Source organism: Mirounga angustirostris, unplaced genomic scaffold (assembly GCF_029215605.1).
Source record: "Mirounga angustirostris isolate CCGP_5_RB_7025 unplaced genomic scaffold, mMirAng1.0.hap1 SCAF_9, whole genome shotgun sequence".
Classification (NCBI taxonomy): domain Eukaryota; kingdom Metazoa; phylum Chordata; class Mammalia; order Carnivora; family Phocidae; genus Mirounga; species Mirounga angustirostris.
Genome location: NW_026991717.1, coordinates 48,569,976 through 48,589,595, shown reverse-complemented (window position 1 = coordinate 48,589,595; position 19,620 = coordinate 48,569,976). Strand labels below are relative to the sequence as shown.

General features: G+C 42.3%; 1 long non-coding RNA gene across 1 annotated transcript; it reads right to left on the bottom strand.

The window, feature by feature from the left end:
• Window positions 1–279: 279 nt before the first annotated feature.
• Window positions 280–12,570, bottom strand: LOC123862322 (uncharacterized). Its single transcript, XR_010405015.1, has 7 exons — window positions 12,115–12,570; window positions 11,067–11,202; window positions 6,212–6,319; window positions 6,020–6,128; window positions 1,554–3,594; window positions 858–960; window positions 280–516 (listed from the first exon to the last, which is right to left on the bottom strand). It is a non-coding gene; the product is annotated as an uncharacterized LOC123862322 (long non-coding RNA).
• Window positions 12,571–19,620: the final 7,050 nt, after the last annotated feature.

The window sequence follows — 19,620 nt, the reverse complement described above, 5'->3', positions numbered from 1 at the left end:
GGTTGAGCCAGAATGACTAGAACAAACTGAGCCCTCAGCAAGATAGGAAGAAATTCAAGTCTTGGAAGTGAAGGAAAGATTCCAAGAATGGATTGGGCAGCCGTGTCAAATCCTGGTGAGAAGTTAAACAAGAGAGGGGAGACAAGGGCAAGAGGGTGGACATGATGCAAACATGATGAGGTTGTGAGGGTGAGGGCTTGCCCACGTGAGTCACAGGGACTGCATAGTGAGGAAGGAGAAGCAGCTGCTGTCTCCTGAGTTCCCTCTGCCCCAGGACCAGGACCACCCTAGTCCTGGGCTCAGAACCAGAGACTCCGGCTGCCCCTTGTCCAGCAGCTGCGATATCCAGTGCCCCTCAAGTAATACCATCGCAACTATCTACTCATAAAGCTGGTCAACATTTACTGCACAAATGCATTTAAAACATGCTGAGCACTTACATATGCTAGTCATTGTTAAGCAGTGGGGATATAAAGCCAAATAAGGTCCGCTTCTTGCTTTCACAGGATTTTCAATCTATCGAGGAGGGTCACAAATAATTACAACAGAATAGTAATCTTTTTTTTTTATTCTTATGTTAATCCCCATACATTACATCATTAGTTTTAGATGAAGTGTTCCATGATTCATTGTTTGTGCATAACACCCAGTGCTCCATGCAGAACGTGCCCTCCTCAATACCCGTCACCAGGCTAACCCATCCTCCCACCCCCCTCCCCTCTAGAACCCTGTTTGTTTTTCAGAGTCCATCATCTCTCATGGTTCATCTACCCCTCCGTTCTCCCCCGCTTCCAGAATAGTAATCTTGATTCAACATCCACATTGTCAATCTACTTTCCATTCCCATTTCCACTAACCTGGTGTAGGCCTTGAAAATGATAATGGTGTTCTAGCCGGTCTCCCTGTGTGCAGTCTCTCCCTTGCCACTCTTGCTTAAAACTTGCCACCAAATTCCTCTTCCTAAAGCACAAGTATGTTCATGTCATTTGTTGGTTGAGGAAGCATTAATTGAGCACTTACTAAGCATAAAAAGAAATACCGGCTTGTCTCCTAGAACATAGGGCCAGTTTCTGGTTCAAAAATCCCAGGTGGGTAATCTCAATTCAAAGTGACCTTAGCAGTTATCCAGTCCATGCATGAGTCCTCTGTACAAATTTACTCAGAAATCATAAGTAGATGGCTAGATAAAAGCACATTGTGTACTTCAACACCTTCAAGGATGGAGAATTCGCTTCTTAAAAAGGAGTTCAATACATGTTCAAGAAGTTAGATATTTTTCTAAGTTCTTCCTTCAGTAGGGCTTCCTGCTCACCCATTAGAGGGCAAGCTTCCTGGCTGGCATTCAAGGCCTGCTGTCAGAGGACCCTAAGGCATCCAGTCAGCTTCTGATGTTCTTCTTCAAGCTTCCTTCCCCAAATGTGCTTTCACAACACTACACATTTCACCTGTTCAAATCCTTGAAGATCAGGTTCAAGTGCTACCTTCTCCATAAAACCATCCTGAATCCCTCAGCTCACATACTACCTCCCTCACCCGAGATCCCTCAGACTTACCTTTACCTTCTTTATGGTTTCCACTTTTAGTGATGGGAGCACAGGTCGTTTTTCATGCCTCACTGACAGGTGCATGAGAGATGGGCCCATCTGGTCAGCACCTCTGACTCCTCCACAGCGCCTAGCACAGGGACTTAAAAGTTTCCGTAGACACTTGTGGAATGAATAATGCAGCTATTCTCTGGATCTCTTTCCCATTTTTCAAAAGGGGGAAACTATATTACCTTTGCTACGGAATCTAATATGCTGATTCCCCAGTTTAAAGTATTAGGCACCTATTGTGTGCCTGATATTATAGGTTTCCCATTTCAAAGACCCAACTGTATTTACAACAGCATGGGTGGATCTAGAGGGTCTAATGCTAAGTGAAATAAACCAGCAGAGAAGGACAAACACCAGATGATTTCATTCATATGTGGAATTGAAGAAACAGAGCAAACAAAGAGAAAAAGAGACAAAAAAACCATAAACTCTTAAATACAGAGAACTGCTGGTTGCCAGAAGGGAGGTGGGTGGGGGGATGGATGAAAGAGGTGAAGGGGAGTAAAGGTACACTTATCTTGGCACCTGAAACTAATTGTACACCTGAAACTAATACAATGGTAACTACAGGAATCTTTAAAAAATAAATTTAAAAAAAGAATTGTGATGGGGGCAGGGAAAACAATACATATGAAACAATTATCTTATAAACTGAATATAATAAAATGTCAGTTGTAAGCAACAGGAGATAACAGAGCTCATAGAGGGAGGAGAAGTATGTGATCAACAGTCACTCTGGAGGAGTAAAAGGAAGAGAACTAGTTGAACTGGGCTTTGAATCCTCACTTAATAGATGGTAGATCCTAGGCATTTTAGGGCTGAAACAAAGGTGGAGTCAGAGACACTAGAGGGAGCCAAGGCTTAAATCTGGAGAAAGCTTCCTGACTCCATCAGCCTCGGTTCACAGATTCTAAAGCATTTGCTTAGTAGACGGAGAATACGCTTTATCACACATTCAAATGCTTCCATTGGACAATTTTCAAAATTAAAACTATTTTGTGTCTATTTTCAATTTTTTACTGGTGTTAAACCTCTTTTGAGGAGATAAATATGAAGTACTTACTGTCTGTGCATTTCGTGTCATTTTTGCCAGTGATTATCTCCTGAATCTTAACTGTGAGCTTATCTAAGACATTTCACAACCCCTAACGGGGTCTTGAAGGTGGAAATAGAGAAGGATTCTGTGGAACCACATTCCAATGACCTCCCTGCCACCTCAGACTGGCCAGAGCTGGGTTGTCATGGGACTACTGGTTCTCAGAGCTCTGGGCTGTCACATCACCAGCACAGGGGTCTAGAGGTTGTGGTATATCCTCTCCAATACCAGGCCTCTGGGACCTATTCCGGCACTGAGGTCACCCCTCTAGCCTCCACACTCGGTCCAAATCCACAAAAAGTCCTAAGCAAGGTGTGTTTTAAAGTACTTGGAAGTCCTGGGGCAGCTGTGTGAGCTCAGCCTGGCCGCATCAGCCCTGTTAATGCTGGCCTGATGGACGGGCGGCTGAGGCCAAGGCCCCAACCACGGGCCCTTGACGAGAGGGAGGAGAAGTTAGAAGGTAGGAGAAAGTAAATTGGGCACAGCCCTGATTTGCCGCCTACCTCAAATAGGGTGACATTAAACAATATGGAATTGCACATCTACCAAAGGGTTAGAACTGGACCATATATTTTGCTGCATATAAATGTTCATTGTACTAAATTTTGGGATATAGGAACTTAAATAAGAAGTGAAAAGGATATTACAACTCTAAAGCAATAGTGAATTAGAATTGGCCACACCTAAGGGAGAAGAAGCCTGAGGGCCAAGAGAGAGGACACTCTGGGAAGCCCTGACTTGGAAGTTGTTCTCACATACCTACCCATGGTGCCGTCAGACAGAAGTCTAAGGAATCAGAAGGCATGAGGTCCTCACCAGCTGCTGGAGTGTCCAAGAAGCTCCCTTTTCATCCAGATGCCACTTTCAGAATTCCTCTTGATGTGGCTTTCACCCAAGAGCCATCTGAAGGAAGAATGAGGAGGTTGGGCAGGGGGCTGACTGGCAGAGGGGACTCAGAAGATTCCTGCCTATATGGTCTGAGTTTGCTTAGCCTCCTGCAGCTTTCCCCAGAAATAGCCTGGCTTCCCTCCATGGAAAATGCCAAGCCCTGAGGCAGAAAGAGGAGTGGGCAGCCCTCTGTTGTGTCTCCAGGGAAACCTTTTGAACCCTGTGATAACCAGGCCCAGGCCCACGGCAGGGTGCTCAATGTGCAGCACGTGGGGGCAGTGGGGAGCTGGGCCCACAGGAGTGCCTTGGTCTACTGCGCTGTGGCTGGGACAGGACAAGGTCAGAGCCTCTGCCAACTGCCAAAGGTTAAGGGGGACTGCAAGCTTCCCTGCACTTGGGGGAGCGGGGGGTGGGGAGTGAAACTGAGAAAGGAGAGGAAAGAGACAACCCTCTTCATGAGCCAGGAGCTGAGACAGTCACATCAAGAGGCACTCCCATTCTGGTGGATGAAAGTGTCCCCTTCAGCAAACCCTCAGGGGACTCAGCATGGATGGTAGCCACCACGACAGTGTTCTCAGCTGACTCCTGCAGGCTGGTTTTGAGCTGGATGTGAAGCTCGGTAAAGGCCAAAATACATCGCCACTTGTATACTCTTCCCAATTCCCACACAGCGAATCCTTCATCAGGTTTAGGGGCCACCGACTCGGCAAACCAGCCTTCAGTTCCTCAGCGGACCCATTACCTCCCTCCCATGAGATCCCTCAGGCTCATTTTGCCTTCTTAACGGATTCCACCTGTGCTAATTAGGCCACACATCCTCTTTCTCAGGCGTCACTGGCAAGTGCGTGAGAACTGAGCCCTTCTCTGTCTCCTCCACCCGGCTCAGCACGATGACTCGAAAGTTTCATGAGACGTTTGTGGCGTAAATAAAGCAGCGATTCTCCAGATCTGTTTCCTATTCTGTTAGAGGAAGGTTTCTACAAGCTCTTCTTTTCAGATCCCCAGTTTAGATTACGTGAGAGCCACCTGCTGCCTGTCTGACGCTGTGTGTCTCTCATTTCAAAGAAGACACAAATGTGATCTTGTTGTGGTCACACAACATACAAGGAGTAATTACATTATGAGACTGAATATAATAAAACGTTAAATTGTAAATCACAAGAGGAGCTCAGAGGAGGGAGAGACAGACTGGCGTAGTCCAGTGAGAACTTGGAGGGCCGACAGGAAGACTAGTTAGTTGAACCGAGCTTGGAGGAAGGTGGCTTTGCACGGGTCAGCAGCCCATGGATGTTGCGGCCCTTGCCCTTGACGTCTTGTCCGTGGAGCTCTTCACCGCTGGTTTTATCACTGAGTAAACTAGAGGCAAGACGGGAGCCAGGAGCGGCCCCTGGCAGAACAGGACACCATCTGCCTGGCCGTCCAGTCTTTGTGCTGTTCTGCAAGCCTCCCAGGCAGAAGTTGCAGTCATTGTTGAGGAGGATCTTGGATTTCTGCTACCCAGACCTTGGGAAAACTGGGGTGTGGGGTGGGTGGGAGTCCTCCTTGACTTCATCCCCCCTTCTCAGCTAAGAGGGAGTGAGCTTCCCTGTAACACTTTCCACATAGATCTTGCCCTGATCATCCAGGATGGAAGTTTCCACCTTCTTTTGGGGCTGTCCATCCGTTTACCCTTGCCACAATATGTGGGGTGTCTTTTACATGGTTCCAGCATCCAAGTATTGGGGAGTGACTGTGGTGCTCAGCTGGTGGCCGTCTGAACTCAAATGTCCTCAGCTCAGGAACTCAAGATGCCTCTACACCCCCTGACTGAGATATGAGACTGGCCTTCTCCACAGTCCGGTCTGTGTCTGGTTTATCAGGTAGGAAGGACAGTCGTGGCCCCTCCAGGCAGGCGTAGCTTGTTGCTTTATCTGTCAGCATGAATCAGGGGAGGAACAGAGTTGCCTAGAGACCAGTCTCAGGCCCCAGCGTTGCTTTTTCATCGAGATATAACAATCGCTCTGGCACAGCACAGCCTGGGAGTCCAGCACACAGGCACCCACTAATCTGAGCACATGGGCTGGCCACGTCATGGTGGCATGCTTTATGGTTTCCCAGGGAGCTCACTCCAGCGCCCACCACCACCACCACTTTCCCTCCCTGTGTGTATCTGTAGGTCTCTAATGCCTAGCAGAGAGCCTGGCACACAGAAGATGTCCTATAAATGATGCTAAATCCTGAGGGAGACACTTGGCAGATGAATGACACTAGCTAATGCAGCCTTAAAGGTATGGTATTACACAATGAAAAAAAAATCTTTGCTATCTCATTTTACAACAGTAAATCTGAAACCCCATCTTTCGGAAAACGTTGTCTCCACCATGATGCTCATGTCAATGATCCTGCTTATCAAATTCTGTTGAGCCAGTGTGGAAGGAGCAGCTCTCTGTAATCTATTTACCTTAAGGAGCTCAGTCACGTGCTCAGCTCACAGCCCGTTTATCAGGATGAAGGATGCTCTCTGGAGAGAGCAGACAGCAGGACAGGCCGAGCTCAGATGACAGTCTGCCCTGTGGAGATTGACTTTAATGAAGCACAGAATAAACAGGAAGATTAAGAGGGTGCAAAAATCAGTGACAAGTTCTGAGTTCACCTCTACGTAGGAAGTGAAATGTTCTCTGTACGGCTGAGAGCTGTCTCTGGGTTATAGATGGGGGCGTCTGTTTGGTCACTAATGATCCCGTGCTATGTAGATCAGCCTCTGGGCAAGGAAAGAAAAGTTTTCTGTTAACTTACAGACCCACTTCTGTGCAATTTAAATTTACCCACAGTGTGATGGAATTTAGAGCGAGTAGAAAGATGGAGTTATTAAAGGGTTTGAGAAATTATTTAACAGGCAAAAATGTTAGCCTGATAGACAGGGGCTAAATATTTTTAATGTTGCTTTTTGTCCCTACGGTCCCTCCAATTTGTGCCAAGAGACCACGCTAATTCAGAGGTTTAGGACTCAGAGGTGTGCTCGGTCCTGCAGGGGTGGTTCACCATATGGAAGGGCTGAGTTCTTGGAATAAAACAGAAACAAAAACTGGTCTTCCTCCTAAAACAGTGCCATCTCCATAGGCCTTAATGGATTCTGACATTGTACTCTATATTGTTGAGCTTATCATTTCATATGTGATTTTTCTTCAATAAACAAGAAGCAAAGTTTACAAAACAGCCAGAGGACACAGTCTAGAATCCACACTCATCTTTTGGAGATGAGGGTTTTATTATTTAGAGGATCCAAACGGGGATCTTTTCTTGTTTCATTGCCATTTCTTCTCTGAAAACATAGATGTTACAAAGTACTGCTTTGAGGTAGCACATTCCGTATTCTTTAATCAAACTGTGAGAACTGGTGTGTGTCACACGCATGGACTATGTTCATGGGGCAGAATGTAAGCGTGTTGATAGTATTGCAACATTTATACCAGTAGATGGCGCTCTGGGTCAAAAGGAAACTCGAACCCGCCCGTTGCCCTGCGGGAACATGTACCGTGAAGGAGACCCTGTACTAGTCAGCCAGGATGTGCCCAAGTGAAAACGTGTGACAATCCAAAAGTAACTCAAAATCATGTTTGCACGCTACTTTGGGAAAACGGACGTGTGCGAGGATACAGAGTGATCAGAATACTGGAGTCAGAGGGATTAGTTGAGAACTCCTCGATGGAAGCGCTTCCTTAAGTAGAGTGTTCAGAATGGAGCGGAAGGGGCAGAGGCAGCAAGCAGCAGAAAACCCAGGTAGACGTGGCCCGGAGCAGTCCGAGAGGTGGTATGAGAAATAGGAGACCACTTCGGTCTACCGTGAGAACGTTATGTGATGCGGGCTTAAAGTCAATAGCGAATGGGGCGCCTGGGTGGCTCAGTCGTTATGCGTCTGCCTTGGGCTCAGGTCATGGTCCCAGGGTCCTGGGATCGAGTCCCGCATCGGGCTCCCTGCTCAGCGGGAAGCCTGCTTCTCCCTCTCCCACTCCCCCTGCTTGTGTTCCTGCTCTCGCTCTCTCTCTCTGTCAAAAAAATAAATAAAATCTTAAAAAAAAAGTCAATAACGAATCTTCATACAATGGGAAGAAAGGGTGAGACACGGCTCAGCGGAGGTTGTTGAGAGCAAGAGAAACACTGAGCTTTGCAAAAATAAAACAGGCAAATGAAACATAGCCAAAGTTATGGATTGTATTTGATTTCACTTTTGATTGTTTATCACAGTAGATACAATTCAAAGCAGCCAACTGAGACAACATCTTTAACTTCTGATTTTATGTAAATTAAGAACTTGTGTTTCTATTTTACGTTATGTAATTCTGGAGACGGTAGAACTCATACTAGTCAGCTGTAAATGCTGAGTTTTCCACCTAGATGTGGTGGAAGACCCCGTGTGTCCCCAGCACTTCCCAAAAGCCACCCTTCAGACTTCAATTTTTTCTTACCTTCGTAATTTCCTAACCTTCTGGCTTGTCTCTTTCTGCAAAGTTGTGTGTATCGTTTCTGTATTTTGCCTAAGCTTAGGACAACAAGGTCAGAGTGCAAAGAGAAAAATGTATTTGTGGTTGGGATTTAGTTTGTATTTATTTTTAGAGCATTTGAGGCAATGCAGGAATCTTAATGGGCATTGTACTCATTAGTGCAAATTCATAGTTAAAGCAGTAAGGAGGTGTTTTAAATAATTCAGCAGAAACTGCACCAAATGAACAGTGAGTTAAAATCTCTTTACGATCTCAAGTATAGAAAACCATTAATGGGAAGTATGTTGCTTAATAACAGAAAGTGTTTTCCATTCACCGTATGTTACCAGGACTATAACTAAAATAGTAATTTATTATAAGGATGAGTCTTTAAAATGCTGCGCTGAGGCCCCGGGTTCTGGAGCCACAGGCTGGGTCAGCACTTTGTGATTTTAAGCAGTGATATGCCTTGGGTAAGAGAAAGAGAATGAGGTCCATTAATTCTTTTTTTAAATTTTTAAATTTTTAAATTTTTTTAAAGATTTTATTTATTTATTTGACAGAGAGAGACACAGCGAGATAGGGAACACGAGCAGGGGGAGAGGGAACACAAGCAGGGGGAGTGGGAGAGGGAGAAGCAGGCTTCCCACCGAGCAGGGAGCCCGATGTGGGGCTCCATCTCAGGACCCTGGGATCATGACCTGAGCCGAAGGCAGACGCTTAACGTCTGAGCCACCCAGGCGCCCCGAGGTCCATTAATTCTTGATGTGCTTTAAACACAGAAACACTATACTTGTTTTTTCCTAGATGGGAAAAACCATCCTTAAACAAATAGGCTAACTTCTCTGATTGGTTAGCTCTCTTCCAGATTAATAATAATGTCTCCCTCTCGATGTGAGCGAATGGATGTTCTGGACAAGCTGTCGTTGGGACAGGGCTTTGTAGTTTGCTGAAGAGAGAGGTTTCCATGGGGTCCCTGCCGCAGTCACCATTCTAACCAAGAGACCCAGTCTGCAAGAGGACTAGGTGAAGTTTAGCGTGCAGTCTGGTGGAAAGGAGCAGAGGAAATGTAGCTGTCATGCGGGAGGTCATGACCTAACCCTTGGTAGCCCGCCGCTCTCCCTAGCTCAGCGGGTCGGTCTCTGCCTGGCTGAGGTTCTCAGGGTCGCCGCCATTGCACTGCTCATGTACTGGCCTCGGGATTTGAAGATAGTCCTTGGGCCATATTCCTTGACGTGAAAATGCGTGTCCTGTTCAAGTAAGTTTGTGCAACTGGACGGAGGAGGTGTGGAGCTGAATTAAGTGGGGTGAGTAGTAAAAGACTAATCTAGAAAGATAGGAGGAAAGAGCGTTGCATTGTGGAGGGCCTTGAACACCTAGGACTTGAGGGGTTTTTTGTGTTTTTTTTTTAAGATTTTATTTATTTATTTGAGAGAGAGAGAATGAGAGACAGAGAGCATGAGAGGGAGGAGGGTCAGAGGGAGAAGCAGACTCCCTGCTGAGCAGGGAGCCCAATGCGGGACTCGATCCCGGGACTCCAGGATCATGACCTGAGCTGAAGGCAGTCGCTTAACCGACTGAGCCACCCAGGCGCCCTAGGACTTGAGTTTTTTAGGAGCACGTTTGGGGTGGAGGCCACACACACACACACACACACACACACACACTTACATTTAGTCCCAGTCGTTTATGACGTATTTTCCAAAGCAGTTGTAACTTAAATTTTTTATTTCTAACCATAAGCCATGAAAAGCATCTTATGGCCCCTAAAATATTCATGTGATTGCTGCTGTGTGTTCATGCTAGGACTGGAGGGCTTGCCTTCCACTCTACCTTAGCATAAAAGAAATCGTAGTAAAAATAATTGGCATGAAGCCATCAACTTGCTCATTTGCTCTCTTTCACTGTGAGACAATAAAGGAATTAAACGATGTCTCATTTGGCTTTACACATTTGCATACTTAAATGTTTGGATACTTCCCTGCTAAGTAAATTGAGCCTGATCAGACAAGCTAGTAGTGGTGAATACCTAGAATTTTCAAATGGATTAATTCTTTCTGACTGTGGATTACTAGTAATATTTTTAATTACTGTATTATATTAATGGCATATTGTTGAATGGATGAAGCAGGTTAACCAAGCTATATGCTACCTGTGAGGACAAAAAATTATATACATGCCATATATTTTTTTTTCTAGATACATGTGATACGGTAATACACACACAGAGATACACACACATCTAATAACCAGGATGTCACTATCTGTAAATACAAATTAAGTAATTTTAATATTTAAATGACCAAACTACAATAGCCCTGAGTCCTTTTCCTGCTTGATTATCCAGTCTTTTATTTATTTAAAAAAAAAATTTTTTTTTAAAGATTTTATTTATTTATTTATAGGACAGAGAGAGACACAGCGAGAGAAGGAACACAAGCAGGGGAAGTGGGAGAGGGAGAAGCAGGCTTCCTGCCGAGCAGGAAGCCCGATGTGGGGCTCGATCCCAGGACCCTGGGACCATGACCTGAGCCGAAAGCAGACGCTTAACGACTGAGCCACCCAGGCGCCCTGATTATCCAGTCTTTTAAAAAGTTCACTTCCCAAAATATTTCTAAGGGCCCCAGGGGAGTTCACATGCATTAAAAAATATAAGTCTCAGGCCCAATGACTCCATTAATGTGGAACCCCCATCTACATTTCTGGTAAATTTGAGATTTACTCACACAAATCAAAAACTATGAAAAAAAGTGATTCCAATAAATTTAATATTTAAATAAATAAAATAAAATAAATAAAATTACTTATTCTTGCCAACCACAGCAGAGAGCTTTCTTGTTTTGTTCAGGAAGCAGCAGTTTGAAGGTGATAGTAAAGTGTTCTCTCTTCTTTGTGTTTTTCCACTATCCAAGATGTACCAAAGCAAAGCAGTTTGGTGCCCAAGTGTGGCAATTCATGAAATGTATGTATACATGTGCACACACACACACACACATACTCTCACTTACATGTACATACACACATTACCTTTCTCTGGGTTATAGGCCATCCACTGGGCTTAAACTGGAGAAATTTTCTTTAATTTTCCTTCCACTGGGAGGAGGCATTCAGCCAAACCTCAAGCATTTTCCTCCTTCATTCTCTGCTTCTACTTGTCTCACAACTGTAAATAAAATACATGTCTCTATAAGAATAAGTTATCAGCACAATATAGTCATGTTGGATACAGAAGGAAAACAATTCTCTCCCCCATCACTCAACTCATGCCCAATCTTCCTTTACTGACACTCACCCAACTCTGGATTAGGAGATTTTAAGTCCATATGGTGAACTTTTGTTCAGATTTTTAAAAAATCAAATGTAAAGAAGATTTAAATAATAAAACTAAGAACTTGAGTCTATCTACCTATCTATCATGTACCTATGATCTTTAAGAGAGAATATACTACTTCTTTTTCAAGTCTATATGAAACATATATATACCAATAACAATGTAATAAGACACAGAGGAAGCCACAAGAAATTCTAAAGAATTAAATAAACAATATTACCTGACTGTATACAAAAAAAATCAGTATAGAAAGAAATCAGTAATAAGAAAAAAAATTTTTAAATGTACATGTCTGGAAACTAAAAGATGTACCCAAATCCTTTGGTCAAAAAGGAAACTTAGGGGTCCCTGGCTGGCTCAGTCAGAAGAGTGTGTGACTCTTGATCTTAGGGTCGTGAGTTCGAGGCCCACAGTGGGTCTACATAGAGATTACTTAAATAAATAAACTTTTAAAAAAGGAAACTTAATAAAAGAGAGAGGGGGGCAAACCATAAAACAGACTCTTAACAATAGAGAATAAACTGAGGGTTGCTGGAGGGGAGGTAGGCGGGGGATGGGCTAAATGAGTGATGGATATTGAGAAGGGCACTTGTGATGAGCACTGGGTGTTATATGTAAGTGATGATTCACTAAATTGTACTTCTGAAACTAATATTACACTATATGTTGACTAACTGGAATTTAAATAAAACTTGAAACAAACAAACAAAAAAACCTTAAAATTAAATGGTATTAAAAATATACCAGTTAATGGGGCGCCTGGGTGGCTCAGTTGGTTAAGCGACTGCCTTCGGCTCAGGTCATGATCCTGGAGTCCCAGGATCGAGTCCCGCATCGGGCTCCCTGCTTGGCGGGGAGTCTGCTTCTCCCTCTGACCCTCCTCCTTCTCATGCTGTCTCTCATACTCTCTCTCTCAAATAAATAAATAAAATCTTTAAAAAAAATATACCAGTTAAAATAACAACTTAGAATGAAATTTATAGATTTAATAAGCTTATATCTATCAGAAAACAAGAAAGACTTAACACTAATGAGTTAAGTACTTACCTCAGCAAGTTGGAAATGAACAACAGAGAAAGCCCAAAGAAATATGAAGGAAGTCATAAACACGAGAAATCAATAAAATACTGAACAATAGCAACCCTCCAAAATAGAGAAATTTTGCTAACACAAGACTTGAATTTTTTTAAGATCGATAAAATAGACAAGCTTCAGGCAAGAATGATAAAGAGGAAAAAAATGAGAGAGAAATTGCAAATAAGCAAAATTCAGAAAGAAATTAGAAATTTAAAATTACATACATGCATATATACACATACCAATGTATTTGAAAACCTAGACAAAATGAATAAATGTCTATAAAAGTATACAAATGCCAAAATTGATGCAAGATGAAATCTAAAATGTGACTAGACTAAAACCACTGCTCAAATCAGAAAAATAATAAAAGAATTCACCTTTGCATAAAAAGAATAAAAATCCTCCAACCCCAGACAATTATACAAGTAAATTATACCAAATTCTTAGAAATACATGATTCCTACCATATGCAAGCTGTTACAGAAAGTAGAAAAAGTGAGAAAGTTACTCAACTCACTTTATGAAGTCAGTATAACCTGGATTTCAATACAAAATATAGTAATAGAAGAAAATTATACCCATTTCACTGTGAAGATATAAAATCCTAAAAAAACAATAGCTACCTGAACCTAGCAGTGTTTTTTAAAAATAATATAATAAAATAAGATTTATCCTAGGAGTGAAGAATGGTTTTATAACAGAAAATCTGTCATATAAATCACCATATTGATGAACTAAAAAGGAAAAAATTATACAGCTATCTCATAGAAGCCTAAAAAGAATTTGAAACAATTCAACAACTATTTGTAATATAAAAATATAAACTCTCAGATAACTAAGAACAGAAGGGAACTTCTGGAATGTGTTAAGGCTCTGCATTGCCACCTACAGCAAACACCATACTTACAAGAGAAACTTTATTTTTTTTAAAGATTTTATTTATTTATTTGACAGAGAGAGAGACAGTGAGAGAGGGAACACAAGCAGTGGGAGAGGGAGAGGGAGAAGCAGGCCCCCCACGGAGCAGGGAGCCTGATGCAGGGGCTCAATCCCAGGACCCTGGGATCATGACCTGAGCTGAAGGCAGACGCTTAACAACTGAGCCACCCAGGCGCCCCAAAAGAGAAACTTTAAATGCAGCCATTGTGAGATTAAAAAACAAGGCAAGAAAATAGTTATCACCACTATTGTTCAGTATAATATTGGAAGTTGTGGCCAGTGTAATAACAAAGAAAAAGAATTAGAAGAAAAAGAATTAGAAGTAAAAGAATTGAAAGGGAAGAGACTTTCTTGTATAATTATTTGCTACAACATGATTACCTACATGGAAAACCTTCAGAATCAACAACCTGTCAGAACAAGAGAGCTGGTATTTTCATTGCACTAACAATTACAGAGAAAATATAATTTGCAAATGACACAACTCATACTAACAACAACAACTATATAAAGTCTAAGAATGAAATTATAAAGCATGCTTAAGACTTCTATGGAGAAAAATCTAAAGCTTTATACCCTTAAAAGGGTATTAAAAAGAATCTGAATAAATGTAGAGATTTTTTATGTTAATGGATGAAATGACTTACTTGTTTTAAAATAATAGCTCTCCCCAAATTAATTCATAAATGCAAAGGGCATTTACCCTGTTAGAAATAAGAGCTATCCTAAAGCACTGTGGTAATGCTGTAGGAATAGGCAAAGAGAACAATGAAACAAAATAGAGTCCTCCAAAATACACTCACTGACATATGGGTACTTGATAAATGAAAAAGGTGACATCTCATGTCAGTGGGAAGAAACGGATTCTTTAGTAGATAGAGCTGGGGTAAATTTCTTGATATTTGGAGAAAAACAAATGTAGATCCCTCCCTTACACCATACACAAAAGTGAATTTCAGATCAATAAGTCCTAAATATAAAAGATTAAAATTATACAGCCAAAAGAAGAAAACGTAAAAGAGTATCTTTGTCTACTTCGGGGTTGGAGTGAATTTCTTAAACAAGACCTAAAAGGTATATGTCATAAGGTAAGAAAAAAAAAAAACTTTATGGTTGTGACTTTATCAAAATTGAGTATTTCTGTTCAATGAAGAATACTATGGATAAAATTAACAAGTGACACCCTGGGAAAAGATGTTTGCAATGATTAAACAAGCCAAGGGATTTATATCTTAATACACAAGGAATACCTACAAACAAATAAGAAAAAGAAAGAAAACCCAGCAGAAAAATGAAGAATATAAATGAAAAATTCACATAAAGGGAAATCCGAAGTTATCAAATCACTGAAGAGATGTTCAACCAAATTAGCAGCCAGAGAAATAGATATTAAAATGAGATGCCACTTGATATACATAAGTTTGAAAAGTCAGAAAATACCATATTTGGTGAGAATGAAGGGACATGTATTTTCACGTATTATGGGTGGGAGTGTAAACTATATAGCTGTTCTGGAGAGCAATCTGCCAGTAATTGGTAAACCAAGGATTTATAAAGCTCATATTCATAACTCCAGTCTTGATTACATATCCTAAAGAAAATCCTACCCAGATCTGTAAGGGGACATATTCGAGGATGTTTATTGCTGCATTGTGTTTTCAAAAGAGCAGTGAACCTCGAATTGTTCAACTTTAGGGGAAAGGATCAGAAAATGTGAATAGATTCTATGGGATATTATACAGGAGTAAGAAGCTATAAATTAAATATACATAGAACCACAAGATAGATCATAAAACACAGTGTTGAATGAGAAAAAGTTACATCACAACACCCTTTCTGTGAATTCGCACATACACCTACAAAAGAGCACAGTGTAAGTTATAAGCATACATAAATATCTGAGGACATCTGCCAAATCCATCAGAGCGGATTGTCTTCTGTGGGGAGGAAGGAATGGCTGTGTGGGAATCATGGTTGAAGGGGGAAAATGAAATAAAATAAAAATAAAATATAATGAAATAAACAAGGGGCTGTGCATAGACCCATGTCAACAGCAAGAGTGTCATGAACCAGAAGTGTGATTAACTCAGCCCTTGGCACCTGAAGAGAAGGGGGTCCTATAAAGAAAGAATGGGAGAGGGCAGAGCACTGACCTGGCCTGAGACAAATCTCCATTGCTTCAAGGTGTCAGGAATTCCTCAATCTCCCCATAACTTACAAATAACACCCAAGGTCTTTAGCAATACATACAAATATTTTCACCGTCTGACTGCCTGCCTCCTTCAACCCCGTTGAACTTTTCTATCCACTTGTCCCCTAAGAAGGCACTAGACTGTTTCATTCTCCTGGGTCTTTGCACCTGTTACTGCCACTGCTTGGGTGTTTTTTTCCCCAAGTATCTAGTCGCAAACTCCTCCTCATTCAACATGGCCCCCTCTACGAACACCTTCCTTGACCTTTCTCCTCCTTCACCTACTCTTCCCCCTTATATACAGCTATCAGGGCACTCATCACATGGCATTGCAATTACTTGTCCACATATCTCTCTCCTGGATTAAATCGCAAGCTCCTTGAGGACATGACTCTGTCTTATTTTGACACCCAGGACATGCCTAGAATATACAGCCTTCCTATAACTGTTAATTGAATAAATGAGAGCATGCTCAGTCATGAGAATTTGTAGAGATTTTTAGTAAGTATCCATCTTTGTGTCCAGAGAAGCCTTATTCAAGAGGTGTTGGGAAAACATCAATGTGTCGTGTTGTGGAGACTGGAGCAGTGAGAGAGGACGGACTGTGAAGCTAAAGATATAAGGAATTCCGAGTTATGTCAATGATCCTGCTGCTGCCCCCCTCCTTTTTGCAGGATTCAGCCCTACCACTGTAAACAGCAGCAGGCCCTGGGTAAGGACCTTTGCTTCCTTGCATCTCTGACCTTTAATTTTCCCTTACTGGACCGCTGTGATTCCCATCAGCCTTTTTTCTCACTGATGTGACAAGACATATGAACTTAAGACTTAGGGCAAAACCAAGAGCACAACTAAGCCACTTGAAGAATTGTGAGGTGGATGCAAGCTGGCTTGTGCACTGGGCATGTGAAAGGTGTGGCCGCACTCACTCCTCGTCTCAGACCTCTTCCAAGACATGTGGGTTCAGGGAAAGATATTCACAGATTTTCTTAAGAACCAATCCTAATGTCAGTTCCTGCAGCAGCTTTGGGAACATATCCTTGTTGAGTTCCAGCCTAGAATTTTGATTCACTAGCTATTTTGCAGGTTTGTGGGAAAGATTAACTGGGACAATATTTACAAAGCTTCTGTCCAGTTCCTGGTGCACAGTGAGTACTTGGCAAGTTAGTCTGTCCCCAGTCACTGCCCATGAAAAAATAAATTAACTAATGGGAAAAATTATTCAAAGCCCCAAAAGTGCATTATAGATTCTGATCATATTTTTTTATATGCTTGCCACCTTCCTTCAGTCTTGCAACTTTATCTTTATCAAACTTAAACTTGATATTCTAATATGCATGTTTTGAGCTGGCTCATTGCTTAGATGAAGCAGGTATGACTCGAGGGACTCTGGTCTCTCAGCACAGCTTCCAGTCCATAATGATCTCCCCAAATGTCCTGCTTTCAAGACTGATGTTCTCTCCATTAGAATCAGTCAAGTCCCAGGCTACCCAAACCTTTGTTTTAGACTTTAAAGACAGTGGTTTGCAGAGTCAACATATTTATACCCATTATGAGGGCATCACATTAGCAATACAATCACCCAGGCCAGAGATCCAGAAGTACATCCTAATGAGGACTAAGGGTATAGCAGACAGGAAGGGGAGGTTAGAGAAGGTGTCCCTGGGCCACAGAGAGCCAGGAGAAGACATAGAGCAGTAGAGGAAATGCCCGCTGAATGGGCATAGGATGGTACCAAAGATGCACTACCCATTTCTCAAACTTACTTCCTGTCTTCCACAGTTCTTCCATTCTTATTACAAAATTCTTACCTGGGCAATCTTTGTGGGTATCATTTTTTCTTCTCTTTGGTCTATTTCTTCATTTTCATAGACAAAGTATCCCCCCAAAAGACACATTTTCACCTCTATGCATGAGTTTTCATCATGAAACTCACACTTCTCACCTCCACTATCCCCAATAAACTCTCCACGTAAAGTTAAAATGCTTGGGCCAAAGGTCAGTCATATTATATTTACATAAGCATAGGGAATATCAAGAACATCAGGAAACACTGCAGATGTCTGCAGCTACACTTTGATAGGCCCAGCAGCTGTGGCCATTTGAACTCTCTCATGGGAAGTAAGAAACTAAAATCCATAAAACAATCTTCAGGCAATAACACTGAGTTTGTCCACAGAGAATAGAAATCAGTGGAATAAGACCAATCTCATTATTTTCTGGTGTGAATTTGTTGTGGGAAATGTAACAATTTGGTGCTGACTTTCAAATAGTTCTGAACCTATTTAATATTTGACCTCACTTTAAAATTTTTTTTTAAAGATTTTATTTATTTATTTGACAGAGACACAGCAAGAGAGGGAACACAAGCAGGGGGAGTGGGAGAGGGAGAAGTAGGCTTCCCGTGGAGCAGGGAGCCTGACGCGGGGCTCGATCCCAGGACCCTGGGAACATGACCGGAGCCGAAGGCAGACGCCCAACAACTAAGCCACCCAGGCGCCTCCTCTATGTAATTCTTATCACAAATTGTACTTGATATCCAGTACCAACCAACCTACCTCTGCTTTCCTCTGCTGGAGGCTACCTGTAAGGAGTGAAGAAACAGCATAAGGCAGCAGAGACTTAGTAGGCACTGTCCCATAAAATCCAGGTGCAATTCAGTTTACTCAAAACCCTTTATAAGAACACAGAGTTTACAAAACAGAGTTGTGAGTATCCATTAATTTGACTGAATTAAAAACATTGTAGACTTCTACTGCTAATAGCTTTAGCTATCAAAGTGCATTCAGTGAGCATACTATGTATCAGGCCCCATTGTAGGCAGCTGTATTTACCTTACATATTGAGCCAAATTTTAGAAATAAAGAACATGAGACTCAGAAACAGTAAGAACTAGTCCATGATTTCATAGCAATTGCAAGGCAAGGCGGAGATGGGAATGTGGTTCTGTGGGACCCTAAAGCCTAAGCTCTTTCCTGTACTCCTCACACCCCATCTCTGTCGCAGGTGCCTCCGAGCCACCAGCATGTTTCATTTGGAACCCATCTGTTGGGTAAGGTGAGTGATCAATTCCAATTTGAATAAAGGATAAAATGACTATTTAGGAATGCTTTTCTCGTGTATCTTATGCAGCTGCTTCATTTTGCTTCTCCTTTCTCTTGCAACAGGGGTAGTATTTAGAAAAAATATTCATGTGCTTTTCTTGTTTGCTTTCTGAATCCAAGACTTTCCCCTAGTCTTGTGCTTCCAGCAGAGGCACTTACGAGCATTTACTTGTGGTGGTGGCTCCAGAAGGCACACATACGTAAAGAGAGCGGAGGAATTCACGCTCAGCTTTTGATATTCAAAATAGAATTTTGCAGAAAAAGATGTTAGTCCTCAAACAAGATTATTTTCTCAAGGTAAGAGTTTCAAAATGCCTTTGTTGGCCCTCGGACATATCAAAAAATAAGTCTAGAAGTATCAGCTCAAAGAGTTCTCTCATACTACAGGGAAGATACTCCTTCCACCAGAGCAGCTAGACCATGAAGCTTATTGTTCTATGTTAAGAGTAAGAATATGGTACAGAAAGAATAAAGGTCAGGAGAAAAAACTGATCCTTCTGACTCTAAGGGATAGAGAAAAGAAGAGAACAGACACAGTAGCCGCCAGAGTTCTTATTTTTTCTCTCTCTTCTTGGGCCAATGCTCCAAGGGAGGGTGGCTATGGAAACACCAGCTAAACTGAGGAGCAAACACAGTGCAGGGAGGGGTGCCATAGAAAGAGACTAGAGCCTTTGTTCCCATGTGCCCTGGTTCTGAGCGGGGGCCTTGAGGGCTTACCTTGGAATCAGGGAGGTGACCTCATGGCAGAGGCTTGGAGTGGACCTCTCAGACCTGGGCTCCAGAGGGAGCCAGTTGGAGTCCTTCATGGTAAGGATACAAGGGGGCAGGGTCTACATGAGTGAGAGTGAGGGGAAGCCAAGTCAGCCAAGGAACCTCTAGACTAGGAGTCAGAAAACTATTGTCCATGGGTCAAATCCAACCCAGTGGCCTATTTTATAA